Source organism: Tursiops truncatus, chromosome 4 (genome assembly GCF_011762595.2).
Source record: "Tursiops truncatus isolate mTurTru1 chromosome 4, mTurTru1.mat.Y, whole genome shotgun sequence".
In the NCBI taxonomy this organism is placed as follows: domain Eukaryota; kingdom Metazoa; phylum Chordata; class Mammalia; order Artiodactyla; family Delphinidae; genus Tursiops; species Tursiops truncatus.
Genome location: NC_047037.1, coordinates 143,582,913 through 143,593,756, shown reverse-complemented (window position 1 = coordinate 143,593,756; position 10,844 = coordinate 143,582,913). Strand labels below are relative to the sequence as shown.

Sequence of the window (10,844 nt, the reverse complement as noted above, 5' to 3'; positions counted from 1 at the left end):
GAAGCAGAGGTGGCCAGGAGGAACTATTTCACCCAGAACTGATTCTGGACAGGCGCCCAGGCAGGGCTGGAAGTACCCTCAGCACTCGGTGGACTTTCCACCACCAGCAAGGGGAATCCAAGGCTTGGGACCTACAAAGCTTCCCGGGGCTTCCGGGCTCAGGCCCATGTGACTTCCGGCAGGGGCGGGACTTCCCTCCCAGGAGCCCGCCTGACTGGGGCCCACGTGACTTGTGACTTCCGGTGGGGGCGTGTGCTTCCGCTTCCCTGGTGAGGAGATGCTGGCTTCCTTCCAGGTGGGAGGCCTCTTGAGGGTATTTAGGGTCGGATGCCCCGTGGGAGTTACGGGGATGTGCTTCTCCTAAGCTGCTCCCCTCATCTCAGGCTGGGCCCCGGGGCCGCTTCTTGGTGGTCCTGGGCAACACCGCAGATGAGGGTTGTTTCGGGCTTATTAAGGCCAGTAATTGAAAAGCAGTGAGAAAGGGTGATAAAGCCGCAGCGGGCCGTGCAGAAGCAGCGGGAAAAGGACCAGCGGAAGGTTGGTGGTGACATCAGAGCCTAGGGCTTAGCCGTGAAGAGTTAGAGCCGTTATCCAAAGGTTGAGGACAGTTGTCGAGGGCCCGGTTGTTCATCTGCGCCCTTCTCGTGGTTGAACTGACGATGAATCTCATAAAGCAATGAGGGATTCATATTAAAATGTTGGCCCCACTTGGTTCTCTTTCCTCCAAATTTGCATTTGCCTCTTTTGCAGAGCGGGTGAAGAGGGGACTCAGGGAATGTCACCTTAGCGCTCCTCGGTAGAACCTGCTACAAGTGGACTACGTACATGTTTTCTGTGTGGGGGGCAGTTGTGTCTAGAGGACCGTGCTTATTGACCAGAGTGCACTTGCATTGTTCCGTTGCCGTGGAGCTGAGTCATCTAATTTCACCCCTAGCACTCCACACTTGAAACCCAGATCTCAGACAATGTACCATTCTGGAAAACCAGAACCAGGGTCCATGCTGTATACAGCTGGGAGTTAGGGAAATTCCTGCCTGGTTTGGGAAAAACGTGAGAATGTCTTACAACAACCAAAATAGGGGTCATGTAGAGGGCCTAAAGAGGTATGGGAAGGGGAAAGGGCGGGTGGAGGTGAGCGGTCCCCACCGAGGCAAGGTCTATATTGACAGCTCCTTGGGCGGTTTAAGGGTGAGGGAGAGTCAAGCGCAGCTCTGAGACTGAGCCTGGGGCCTCTGGGAACCAGGACAGAATTAAGAAAGTCAGAAAGGAGGGAAAGCATTGGCATAAAGGGGAGAGTGTGAGGGGATGCTCTCCACCCGATAGCAGCCTGAATGCGAGAGCTGGTGACTTGCTCTGTCAGAGCAGATGCTCTCCAGTCCCCAGGGATGGGGCAGGAGGTCCTCATGTTCCTCCCAGCGTTTGAAATGCCTTTCCCACGGCCTCCATTTATCCAAATCTTGACCACCTTTCAAGACCAAAAAATGATTCCTGCATGAAAACTCTTCCTGATATCATCCAAATTTATGTGCCACCCCCCTCCCTTGAGATAACGCACAGGATTCAGCAGAAGTAGATCCGTAAAAAGGCAACTAGCATTAATTTTAAATTGAATAGAGTTGCGTTGATATCCGTAAGTGTTTCCACTGGGACAGGTCATCCGTCCTTCTTGGGTCAGAAGTGAAGACTTTCCGCTGGAAATTCCCAGAGGACCCAGCCAGCCGGGGGCGGGTATGTGTGTTCTGTACCCCATCCAGAATGATTCACTGTGGTCTCCCGGTGACCCATTTTCTACTGTGAGCTTTGGCTGAGTGGATTCTCATGATAATTCTTTTTCACCATGGGCACCTCATCACTGAAGAAGCAAGGCTAAGTGAAGCAGTAGCTGGAAACTCTGAGCTTCACAACGCCATTTTTGAGGGTGGGAAAAGGGAATTGGAAAGGAAAAGGCAGGTCCCGCAATACTGTGGCATTACCTGGTTGCTTTTCTCCTCCAAAACTAAGTAGTTTCCACCATGTCTTCCTAGAACCACAAGTCCTGTGACAAGAGGGAGAAAGGAGCCTGGGTGGGTGGGGAGGCGACTTGCCCAGTGAGCGGTGAGTCCAGGGCTGGAAGCGAAGGGCTCTTACTTTTTTTTTTTTTGCGGTACGCGGGCCCCTCACTGTTGTGGCCTCTCCCGTTGCGGAGCACAGGCTCCGGACGCGCAGGCTCAGCAGCCATGGCTCACGGGCCCAGCTGCTCCGCGGCATGTGGGATCTTCCCGGACCAGGGCACGAACCCCTGCATCGGCAGGCGGACTCTCAACCACTGCGCCACCAGGGAAGCCCGAAGGGCTCTTACTTTTAAGCCACATGGCTGTTCTGTCAGGGAAAGTTAGGTGCTTCCTCTCCCCCAGGATCATGAATTCGTAGGTGTGACTTTTTAACAAATGCCTTTATCCACACGACCCCTTTGACCTTCAGAGAATTCCAGTATGAGGTGTTCCGGCTCTCTGTCTACCCATCTGTGCCCTGGTGTGTTTCACAGAGCGCTTGGAGGGCTGAAGTTGGGGTGGGAACTTGACTTTTAATTGATCACTATCAAGCACTCCCTTTAGAAATATAAAACATTCTGTTAATTTTTCAAAATTTATAATATGGTACATATTACTCTGCAAAGCAAGTACTATGAATAACAACAATATTCTGATATTTTTGAGGTGGCCACATATGAGAAAAAGAACAAAAATGAGAGATAAGTAAAAACACTGAAGGATGGGGGAGGTCAGGAAAGCACTGATGTTCTCACACCCCAACTTGCAGCCTTTGGTTACTTAAAACTTGGAAATAAAGCAAGACGGTGAGTGCTGTGTCCTCTCAGTGTCATTCTGGGGTGTTGTTTAGCCAGCGCACCCCACGGTTATTTAGGTCTGTGTCCTTGTGCACCTGTACTTGACATCACCCTTCACCAAGGGCTCGGGTTCTGTGATGTCTCATGCTGGCTCGCAGGTTCTTTCCAGGACAGATGCAAATAATCTGTGTTTGGTTGAAAGTGTCGAAAATAATCAGTATCTAGGCTGCGAAAAACAAAGAGCTTTATTTGGGGGGGTCCTGAGAATTGCAATTCTGGAGACACAGTTTTGGGTAAAACCGAAAGAGTGTGCTGGGGAAGAAAAAGAGTCAGGGGCTTCTAAGGACAAAAGGCCATGAGGTCCTTAAAGTTGCCCAGCGAGATCTGTGATTGACATAAGTCAGGAAACATTTGTCCTGAGGAATCAGGAGTGATTTTAGGGTAAGGGACCAGTGAGTGTCTTGAGTTTCTGTCAGATGTCCTGGATGCATTTGTTGGGTCAATAAGTGGTCAAAAAGTCAGATTCCAGATCCGGGCTGAGACGGGCACGAGCCCCACTTCCTCAGTGGCTTCCCGGCTTATTTAGAGCAACACCGACTCCATTGTGATTTTCCTTCCACAAAAGGGTAACTGTTTTGTGCCCGTCTCACTATATCAGTAAGCAATGTTGTGGTTGGACCTGTCCTTGTGTTTCTTATTATAATTGCAAGATGTCTTTTTTCAGCAATAACTATCAGGAAACTTTGGAAGAGTCAAGACTTATTACTTACAGGACCTGGAAATTGCAGAGTTCACCTGGGGCTACATAGCAAGGTTGTGGGTAGAGAGAGCATGTGTGGGCCTGGGGCTCTGCTTTTACTGGGGTCTAGGATGGAGGCCCAGGGTTTCTTGGGCTCACTCTTTATTGGTGAATTTAAAACATAAGAGTGACAATTTGAAGAGTGGGAAGAGAAAAGCGGGAGGCCCAAAGGGTCAGGTAGCTATTGAAAACCAAGCACGACCTCTAAGAAAAAGGAGCCTCTGTGGGTGACGGTGGGGTGGGGAAGGTGGCCTGGCTCTTTATCTCTAGTCTGTGGCCGGCAGTGTGTTTATTCGAGACAGCAGGCTTCGAAGGGGATGCCTTGCCTTGGCGATCAAAGCTAAAGTCAGGCACTCAAATTACAAAAAAGCTTAAAAAACCCAACTGTCAGGGTTTCCACTGCAATAACTCTAAAGGTTATGGTTTGACTCCTAGGATGTAACTCGGCACGCTCATCTCAGAGAGCCCGTCCTCGTGGACAGACCATCCCTGCTCCTGCAAGTCCTGTCTGAAACAGCCCTACCCTCTCTCTCTCCTCACCAGCGAGCTGGAGAGAAGCTCCGCCATGTCTTCATCCTCTATTCGTGTGAGAGGCACGTCACTGTGTTTTGACAGTGAGGATGAGTAGGTCCCCGAGGAGCCTTTGCAGCTGCAGATGAGGGCGGCAAGGCCAGGTCACCCACTCCCCACGTCCCGGGACGCGAGGACCAGCCCGGGGCAGAGAAGCCCTACCTGCTTTCATCCGGACGTGTTCTGGGCACACAGACAAGTATCCAGGCCGTGATGACGGGTCAGACCTCTCCCTGGGCGAGCGAGGAAAGCCCAGCCAGAAATGGGAAAGCCTTGTTCTTTCTAGGAAGGGATGGTAGTTCTGGGCACGAGAGTGTCTTGAGGGAAGGCGTGGAGGAAAGCTCATGGACAGAAAGTTTAATGCCCTCCTTCCTTCCACCGAGCCCCCGGTCTGGTGGGGAAGACAGCCCCAGCTCTCAAGGTGCTGTAGTCCTGGTGACAGAACTAAGACGCAAACACTGAGTACTCTTCTCTTTAATGTAACACAAAGGGAGAAACTACGGTTTTGAAAATTGGCTGCCCTTTAGCTGATAGCTCAAAGAAGGGTGGGAAGTCTCCTCTGAGGAAAGACTCCTCTGTGGTTGGGTCTCCTTCCCGGCGGCGTAGGGTGTGGAGGAGACCCCTGCCCACCTAGGCCCTGGCGGTCTGTGTGGAAGAGGGGTGGGCTGCACAGAGGGCCGGGGCCCTTGGAGAGAAGAGACGGGAGTGAGGCCTCCGGGCATGAGGAAGGCGCCAGGGCTTGGGGGCCGGTTCCCAGGGCAGGCAGTCCTTTACCCTGGTCTCCAGGTGTCTGGGGCCATCATGGGCACCCAGCCCCATTCAAGGGTGCGCTCGGGGCTGAGGCAGCGACCAGCCTGGGGGCCCCCCACCCTTCACCCTCTGCCCCTCCCTGAAGTGGGCAGGGTGGTTCCTGCCCCAGCGAGACTTACAGTCTCCTGGGGCCATTAGACAAGTGATAAACAGAACCCACCGGGCGATAAACCCACTGTTCCAGGCCCTGTGGCTGCCCCAGCAGGCGTGTGCTCCGTGTGTGACGGTGTCTGCGAGGCGTGCCTGGCAGCACAGCAACGTGCAGACCCCAGGTGGGCGCGGGCCCTTCCCCCGGCCAGCCCCTCGCCAGGCTGGGGTCTGTCCCGTCACCGCCCGCGGAGCCCCCTTCCGCCACCAGCCCCTGGGCTCTCGCTCTGGCTGCTCTGTGATGCTGTCTGTTCACTTAAGCTTTCCCATCTGTGTGACCAAACTGGGAAGACCAAATTCTAACCATAAATGGAAACATTTCGAGGGGGCCCCAGGCAACTGCCAAGTGACTTGGGCGATGACTAAGCAGCAAGGGAAGGAAAGACGTTTCGTGGCCCAGAAGCACCGGCTCTCTTTCTGGAGGATGGGGCAGAGGGACAGCGTGTGAGTCACATGACACGAGCGGCAGAGATTCCGCAGGGAGCGCCTTCTAGTAAAGGCTGCGTCGGAAGACTCTCAGTTGGTAAAAGGAAATCTCAGGTTTGGCCTCTCTAGAGTCAGTTGAAGGTTAATGAAAAAGCACTTTCTTTTACGAAGTTAAGACTGAGTGAAGTTGGCAAAAATCAAAGCGAAGCTGTTCCTACGTGGACTTGGACGTGGTATTTTTGTCCATTCCACAATCACGCACCAACAGATGTGGTCAATTTAATGAAGAACAGGCAAGAGAAGTAATTGCTTAGTTTTTGTTTTTTTAAAAAAGTTTTTCATCTGTTGCCACGTGGACTCAGTTTTTTAGTTGCAAAATGGCATTTTCTTTCTTTCTTTGTTTCCCATTTCTCCCAGTTTTCTGTCTAGAATTCTACAATAGTACAGCACAGCACTGATATGGTCACTGATATCTTAGAGAACAATTTGTATAAACATGAGCCAGTGACGAAAATGTGTGGAAAGAGCCATAGGCTGGGGAGAAGTGGAGGCCTGCGGGGCAGGCGCCGCTAACTCCTGACAGAGTGGCGGGTTTCTGGGCTTCTCCAGGTGGATGTCCGTCAGGCCAGCGCGTGTTCGCAAGGTGGGCGTGCGGGTGGAGCCACCAGAGGGGGGCCTCCTGGCGTGAGCCGCAGCCTCTCTGTCGCCCCTGAGGACCACCGAGGGTCTCAGAGCGGCAAGTGGCCAGAGAGTCACAGCGGAGGTCAGGAAGGCACAGAGCACCTCCTCGGTGAACAGGGGACCCCGACCCAAGGGGCAGCTCGTGCTGGGCTGCACAGGTAACGAGGGGCAGGTCTGGGACTTGAACCTAGGCCCACTGCGTGTTCACGCAGCGCGTGGCGACACGCCCTTCCCCCGCCTCCTTCCACGAGGCTGGGCTCTGGCCGTGGACCGTGAGAACGTGACGGCTGCTCTTCCCGCCCTGGCGTGTGAACGTCCTCCGTGCGTGCCCCACGCCCCTCTCCCCTGTCGCCGGCCTCGGTGCGGAGGGTTCCAGTGACCGATCCCGAGGCGCCAGCGGGGGCAGCGCCACCCGATGGGAGGATCTGACTCCCTGAGTGAACCCACAGGTCAGCTTGCTCTGAACTGTGGCAGGAACAGCGGTAAGCCCTTACGAGCTGAGTTGCTGAGATGTTACCCACCTGTTAGTCACCTGTGACGGTGCTCAGCTTCCCGCAGCTGGCCTGAGAGCTCCTGCCACTACGCCCCCTGCCCCCCAGGCTCCGGACGTGACTGGGTCCTGAGCGCTGGCCTGCTGAGGATCGGTGCCACAGAGGACGCATCAGACGATGTGAAAGCTGGTGTTTCTGCTGAGCCCAAGATGCAGTAGAAGAGGAACTCTCGGGTGAGGGTCCAGATCACCAAGCGCAAGTCTTGCGCCCGGTGGCTGAGCCCTGAGGATGCGTCCACACTCACACGCTGTCTTGGACGGGTCCAGAGTGGGTGGGGAGGTCTGCGGAAGCCGTTTCTCTGGGGGCAGCTGCTGCGGGGCCTTCACCTGCGTGAGCCTGCTTGCTGGGGGCTCAGCTAAACCGCTGCACAGGGCAGAGGGGGCAGAGGGCTTGGCTGGGGACACAGCGGGGACCCTCGCAGGGAAGGGGGGAAAGGAACGCGTGTGTTTGGGCCAGATGTGGGCCGTGTGGGTGAGGAAGCTGGCAGTCCCTCTGAAGTCCTGCCAGAGGGCACTTGGGGCGGGGAGAGGGCTCCAGCTGAGACAAACCCAGGGACAGACTGACTTCTGGGGCTCTGGGCTCTGGGGCATCAGGGTGGCTGAGGGAACAGTGCTCCGTCCCGTCACCGGACGTGGGCCAGTAGGTGCCTTTGGAGTCCTTTCCCACCGTGCACTGCTTCGTTCTGTCTGAGCAGAGCTGACACTGCAGGCCTCACGCCCACGCTCTCCTGCAGGATGCCACGCTGATACGTGGATTCAACTGGATTTCTATATTTAAGCAATGAAACATTTTAAAAGCTTTTCTTTCTACAGCATCAAAGACTACATGATCCTTAAGGATAAATGTAAGAAAATAGCTGCAAAGGCCCAAACCACTGAAAACTAAAAATCACTGCTGATAAATACGGAAGACGTAAAAGGTAGGGAATAGACCATACTCATGGAGTGGGAGACTCAATATTATTAAGCTTAGAGTTTTTCCCAAACTAATCTTTAGATTTCATGTGATCTCAGCCGAACCCACCAGGCTAAGTAGACATTGAAAAGTTTGTTCTAAAATTTATATGGAAATTCAAAATCATCTTTAATGGAAGAACAAAGTTGGAGGCTTGAAACCACTTGATTTTAAGACTTACTATAAAGATATATTAATTTTAACATATATAATATGTATCATAGATCATAGTTAACATAAGTAATTAATTTAATGTACATTAAAACCACAGTGAGATTCCACTGAACACCCACTAGTCTGTCTATAGTTAAAAATACTGACAGTACTACCAGCTGTGGGTGAGGGCAAGTGAGCTCACACATCGACTGTGGGAGTTCCAAGTGGTGTGGCCACTTGGAAAACGGACAATTTTGTATAAAGTTAAATTTACACTTCCCTGGTGACCCCGCTTTTCCACCTCTGAGTGTTTCCTCCAGAAAAATAAAAACACGTGTCTTCACAAAGATTTTTGCAAGCATGTTCACATCAGCTTTATTCGTAACAGTGGAAAAGTGGAAACACCCCGAGCCGGTCAAGGAGAGAGGCTGGTCGGTTCCACACTGTGGTCACGGCTCCACCATCGGACCACCAGCTCCTGACACGTGACAGCCCGGGGTGTGCGGGAGAAGTCAGACTCCGAGGGATGTGTGCCGTGCGAGTCTGTTCCTGTGAATTCCAGAACAGGCAAAGCCATATTTAGTGACTGAGAGCAGACGAGTGGGGACCTGGGCGGGCGGGGGGACAGATGCGTCCTGTGCCTGAGCGTGGCCGGCATACGCTGCGCGCATTTGTAAAGGGCGTGAGGCCGTACGCTTTATGTACATACGCTTTGCTTTGTGTGAATTGTACGTCACTAAGGTTGATCATAAAACTTATAAGGAAGGCACCAGTGTTTGTACAGTACAAGTGAGGTCTGCTTGCCCTTTGCTGAGCAACGGTGGCGGAGACCCAGCCACATCGTGGCATCCTGTAGGGATTTGAGGGGGAGGCAAGCCATAGCCCTGCGGTCTTGCATCTTTTGCCAGACACACACTACATTTTTCCCTAAGGATTGTGGGGCGGAAGAGAGGGAGTAACCATAGAGCTGGGAGGAAAGGGGCGGGGGTAGGGTGAAGGAGTCGGGATGCTGGGCCCAGGATGTCACGGCTCTTTGGGAGAGAAGGGCCGGCGTTTTCTGCTGGAAGCCCTCACTCTGGGGCCCATGTCCTGTGACTTCCGACTGCAGGGGTGCTGGATCCAGGTGCCCCCACTCTGGCTCCCACCCCCCCCGACTTCAGCCACAGCCACATCTGGTACCACAAACCTCTTCCACTCGGACAGAAGCGGGAATTGCACAGAGCTTCACGTCCGCCAATATTTATTATATTAGAAATTAAAACAGAAATTTAAAAAATCCATTTATTGATCCATTTCAAATTTAAAAGGATAAACCCCTTGCATGTTAACATAAATAACACACTTTAAATGAAAAACCTATATTTTCAAAAAAAAAACAAAACCAAACCCTGTGGGAGGAGTGGCACTCTGGTTCACTTGTACAAGACTGTAACATCCGGAAGAAAGCTGGATTCTCAGACCTGCTTCTGTCTTCAAACTCTCCTGATAGGTTGTTTTGGGTAAAATCTGTGACGGAAGTCTGGCCTCATACATGCATGGAGCTGGAGGAAAACTATTCTGAGAATCTTTTCAGATAATTGTGGATACTCTTTGACATGACACCAAAACCTAATAAAAGGTCACTTCTTGATGGTTTGTTGCAGTGTGGGATCTGAACATATATGTGTGAGAGAAGGAGAATGAAGAAGGGAAACATCATTATCAAAACAGGTTTGGGGGCTTCCCTGGTGGTCCAGTGGCTAAGACTCTGCGCTCCCAACACACGGGGCCCGGGTTCAATCCCTGGGCAGGAAATTAGATCCCGCATGCCGCAACTAAGACCTGGCACAGCCAAATAAATAAATATTTATTTATTAAAAAAAAAAAAACAGGTTTGGCCTCACAGGCCCCATGAAAGGATCTCGGGAGCCCCTAGGACCCCCAGGCCACACTGAGAACCACCATGCTAGGTCATCAGAGGGGAGGAAATATTCTCTGGGAAAGTTGGACCTGATGGAGCATCGGTGGGGCTGGAGAATCGATATTCCTATGAGACTCCCGGTGAGTCTTGTGATCAGCTGGCTTCAGGACTCACTGCTGCGGGGAGCAGACATTTAAGGAGCCCTGTGGAGACATGATAAGTAAGGAGCAGGTGGGACATCACACCCCCACCTCACAGCCGTACACCCTCATTCACCCACCATGGAACCTCCCAGCCAAGCCAGAGCTGGACTCAGAGTGTTTCCTAACGGTCAGACCCCGGCAGTGACCAGACCACACGGTGTTTATTCTCTTACTTAGTTTGGCTCCTCTATAGCACCATCAGGGAGGACGCAGATCCTGTCTCCCTGCTCTGTCACCCTCTATATAACAGTTACCTCATGGTTCATGATGACTGCTGGAGCTGCTGCCCTCACATCTGCATCCCAGGACAGCAGCAAGAAACGTCAGGGAGGGACCCGAGGGAGCTCTTACTGGAAAATTCGATTTCCTCCCAGTGACCTCTGTGATGTTCCCATATTTCCACTGACAGCTCATGGGCCACTAGCTGCAAGAGAGGCTGGCACATGTTATCTTCAAGTGGCTGCTGTCCTGAACACCCAGGAGGAAGGGCAGGATAGGTGTGGGGTAAGCAGCTGCCTCACCCTCCACCATGTGCTCTGCTGGATGAGGCTGCCTAGCTGGGAGCTCCAGGGCCCCTTTCACCTAGCCTCGGGGAGCCTCAGGCTGGTTCCCTGGCCTTGACTCTGGTCCCAAGCACCCTCTGTAGGACACAGGTAACCAGCCTCCACTCCGCCTGAGCCCGGGGGCGTGTCTAGAGTCCCCACAGCTCCCTGTGAGACCCTCCCCCATGCCAGCCTGAGCACCAGTTGGGCTGTCTGGCATGGTCAGCGGGCCCTGAGCCCCTGGCCTTCCTGCTGTCTCTACGTTTTGAAGGTGAGTC

At 52.9% G+C, this 10,844-nt stretch overlaps 1 long non-coding RNA gene across 1 annotated transcript; it reads left to right on the top strand.

Moving 5' to 3' along the window:
- The first annotated feature begins 5,154 nt into the window (after positions 1–5,154).
- On the top strand, positions 5,155–9,791 carry LOC141278634 (uncharacterized). The gene is made up of 3 exons (XR_012331682.1): positions 5,155–6,984; positions 7,624–7,730; positions 8,310–9,791. It is a non-coding gene; the product is annotated as an uncharacterized lncRNA (long non-coding RNA).
- Positions 9,792–10,844: the final 1,053 nt, after the last annotated feature.